A 4,219-nucleotide genomic window follows, 5' to 3' on the forward strand; every position below is an offset into this window, starting at 1 on the left:
TTGAAAAACTTATGTATTGACTTAATAATATATGCTTATTTCTGTGTTGTGATAATGTATAATTATTTTGTTTTGTACTATAAAATTTTATTATTGAAGATAAACAGAGTCAACTAGTATGAATACTTAGTAGTGGATGAGATTATTATAACACATACACGTGTAGGTATCAATGGTACAATCATTAATGTGACCCACTATAAAAGGTGAAATTACAATTGAGATTTCAACTTCGTGCCTCAAGATCGGCGACAGTAAAGTCGTGAGGTCTATAAACATTTGTGTAACACTTACGATGTATAGTTACAACCTACGCAACCCCACATTCGAACCTAAAGTCCGCAGTTTTGTTTCCATAGAAAGTTAAGATCGGACCCGTGTTGGAACTGTATTGGGAGACACAGTTCCAACATCTGTCGAAAAAAAAAAGCAAACAAACGCAATTTTTTCTTCACTTTTCGCGAACCATAGAAATAATTAAAACTACTTTTTAATATGTATAAATTTTATGTTAATATTTATTATTACTATTATTTTATGTAAATATGTCTGCTATGGCTGAGGATTGTACTGATAAAACACGAGATTAAAGCTTAGAAGAGAGTCTTGGCCGTCTTTATCGATTAATAACTCTCCGCACATATAGCTTAACGTATTGTTAAATAATATATGTTTTAAATCATGACTGTGAGAAAACGTGTAATCTCTTTCAGACCTTTTTTGTGAAATGAACGTATGGTATGTGACGAAAGAGCTATCAAATCCTAGCGTCGTCGAATCATCCCGATAAAATCAAAGGGTAGACTGAAACTAATTACAAGGGAACGCTTTCATTGCAACTCTTCATTCAAATACACACTGCTATTCCTCAGGTGTCAGGAGTTGAAAAGAACTGCGAGATTTTCAGTAAAAACACAACCATAAAAAACACTTGAGAAGTTTTTGCAACTATTGGTCTTGTTCATTTATTATGTATTCTTGGTAATGTTTTTCATAATCCTTTTAGGTTAATTTGTCTTGGAGTAGGTCTATGTCTAGCAGTGAACGTACGTGAGCTGAAAAAAAATCTTGTTTTGAGATAAGCTAAAATACATAAATTGACCAAAAAATCAAGTAAAAGTGTTATCGTTGTCAAACTCAAAGAAGACAACAACAAAAAATTTGCTGCTAATTTTTATAATGGTCCCTTTCATTAATGTTTTCCATTTATAACGTTTACTGAATCAACAGGTCAGTTTAATTAATGCTAATTGCACTAAATTGCATTAATTGCTCATTAACAGTGAATTGAAATCTGAATGTCCAATTTGAGTATTGGTTTAATATTACTTATTCTGCATTAATTATAGTCAGTTATTCGGACCGTAAAGTATTTGGCATAGTTTTCAGGTATCCCAACTAGAATCCCGCCATTCACCGTGATACATGAGGTAAAATTCTCAATTTAAGATAGAAATCCTCTACGAAATGAATACATGATTCATAAGCAGAAATCATTGTATAATACTAAAATAGACGTTGTTGTGATATTCAATGAATTTGCCAAGTTGAAAATTATTAAAGGTAAACAGTCAAGCAACAGATACAACAAAAACCATAGCTTCGTAAACTTTGACAGGGCTTCACAACGCTTGTTTGTTTACATTATTAAAGTACTATTACTTCCATACCAATAACAATAAACGGTTAGAACAACAAAACTAAATACAAATGATTAAAGCAATTCATTCAGTAGCCAATTTATTTGGTAAGTAATAAAACTACTCTTGCAAATCTCTCAAACTGTTGGCATGGCTTTTATTAATGAATTGAACAAATTAAGACTGAGTGCAGGCTTGTGTAGCCAATATAGCGATTGTTTTATTAAAATTGTAGGTATTCAGCTAAAAAAGAAAACAAAATGTGATAATAGTATTGTCTTCAATTCCAAAAACAATTGAAATTATTATCACAGGCTTAATTAGTAAGTTTTATAGTACCAAGATTGAAAATAAAGATACGACGACAATATTAAGTGCCTACGAAGGCAGTCGAGTGTACGGGCCACATGATCATGAGTGTTCATCGTCGCTCATGGAGTTTGATAAAGCTAAGGTTAAAGCCAAGTTGCTGCCTATCTGCCTCCTTTAAAACCTAATTTAGAGAAGAAATTGTCTCACAATTTGGGAAAAGATAAATAAATTTGAACGCGGTGATTTCCGGAGAAATGCTTTGAGGAGAGAGATCTAATAGTTTTATTATATTTCTGCTACCCCGAGTACTTTGAGACCTCGACATGAAAAGTATCAGTGACTAATATTAGTGGCGTGGTAAACTCTAATATTTAGTGGAGTTATATACATGCGGCACTATGCTTTTCGTTATTTCTCACATCAAAATTTCGATGAAAATATTGATAAAATTTCATTTATTATAAATGCGCCGAAGTATGTATGAATTGTGTAATTGAAACACTTTTCTATTTTGAAACTATAACGGGAAAGCCGCCGAAACCTTTATAACGAATAGTCTCAATTATATTACAAAAACAGCTGCCTACCCAATAAACTGGAACACTTTAATGGTTTGCGGCAGTAATAAGCAGGTTGATGCCACCTAGACTCCTACGGCCTCACTATTCTATGGACTATACATCCATAATATTTATTTGAATACTGTACAGCAACTTTGTAGCTCCTTTGAGTGGGTACACTGTTGATATTAATTTGCCCACAAATATATTCCGATTAATTTACCGAACGGCTTTTAAAAGAATTTGAGACTCCTTAAATTATCGTTTCAATGGATCGAGGCTCTGGGAGCACATACATGCACTGCATAATACATGTTTCCTTTTGAGCTTGAAAACGGAATACATTTACAGATCAAAATGATTTTTTAGGTAAAACGAAATCCTTCAATATAATTTTTATTTTTATTGCTTAGATGGGTGGACGAGCTCACAGCCCACCTGGTGTTAAGTGGTTACTGGAGCCCATAGACATCCACGACGCAAATGCGCCACCCACCTTGAGATATAAGTTCTAAGGTCTTAGGTATAATTACAACGGCTGCCCCACCCTTCAAACCGAAACGCATTACTACTTTACGGCAGAAATAGGTAGGGTGGTGGTACCTACCCGCGCGGACTCACAAGAGGTCCTACCACCAGTAAAAGTCAATGAAACGAAAATCACCGGTAAATGAAACGAATTGACTGAGAAATAGAGAGATTATTTTACTTGAAACGATTACTCGAGTCAATATTGGTCGGATTTTATAATTTATCAAATCGGGAAGAATGTAGGCAAAGTGAAAATCCGATTTAACTCGCTCTTACCTGGCCGCAATCGACGTCTAGATTCGATTCCCAACCGTGAATGGAAATTGGATTTGCAAATCTGCAGAGCAATGCATTATGTACTTCTCTAGGTACTTTTCAAATTACGAATATAAGGTTTCTTACTGAGAAACTAGCAACACCGGGGCGTTTAATTAACTTGAAAAATGGGAAAGTAATATAAATCAATAATACATCGTTGAAAGATTATTTAAATAAGATAAATTGAATTTTCTCATTGTTCCGACAAAAATGGTTGTTGACATTCAATATTTTTTGCTTATATCAGAACAGAGAGCGGTACGCGTCAATCACGTAACACATGCAAGTGATGTACTCAAATTGTTGTTCAGAGATCAAAGGAAATATTTACGGGGCATGTTTAATATCAGTCGTACTTTTCCTGAAACCGCTTTGTCACAAAAATATTTAATATGCCCATGCACTAGTGAACTTTTGATACGAAATGATATGAATCATTTATATTATTCTTGATCCTATTACATTTAAATACTATCTTATATTATTATTATACCTTTAAACGAGCAATTCAACGATTTTCATAAAATTTAGTATACAGGGGATTTCGGGGGCGATAAATCGATCTAGCTACGAATTATTTTATTCGTGTTTTCAATAATCAACTCTTCCCGACATCTATTGGCAAATAATAATACTATTTTTCTTAATTGAGGGCAACTAACCGCTTTAAATACAGAACAAGATGGCGTTATCAAAAAAAAAACCTTATCATCTAGTGTTTATAATAGCAACTATTCTTAGGGTTTCAAAAAAGCACCTGTCTAAATAAGTGAGATTGCAAACAGATCAAGATATTAAGGAAAAACTACTGAAATAAAAAACAATCGAAATTATTAAACACCCACCTACTTGACGTTC

The 4,219-nt window shown here is 33.4% G+C and overlaps 1 long non-coding RNA gene across 1 annotated transcript; it reads right to left on the reverse strand.

The window, feature by feature from the left end:
• Positions 1 to 1,723: 1,723 nt before the first annotated feature.
• LOC110385030 (uncharacterized) lies at positions 1,724 to 3,649 on the reverse strand. Its single transcript, XR_009973762.1, has 2 exons — positions 3,320 to 3,649; positions 1,724 to 1,883 (listed from the first exon to the last, which is right to left on the reverse strand). It is a non-coding gene; the product is annotated as an uncharacterized LOC110385030 (long non-coding RNA).
• Positions 3,650 to 4,219: the final 570 nt, after the last annotated feature.

This window comes from Bombyx mori, chromosome 9 (genome assembly GCF_030269925.1).
Source record: "Bombyx mori chromosome 9, ASM3026992v2".
Taxonomy (NCBI): Eukaryota; Metazoa; Arthropoda; class Insecta; order Lepidoptera; family Bombycidae; genus Bombyx; species Bombyx mori.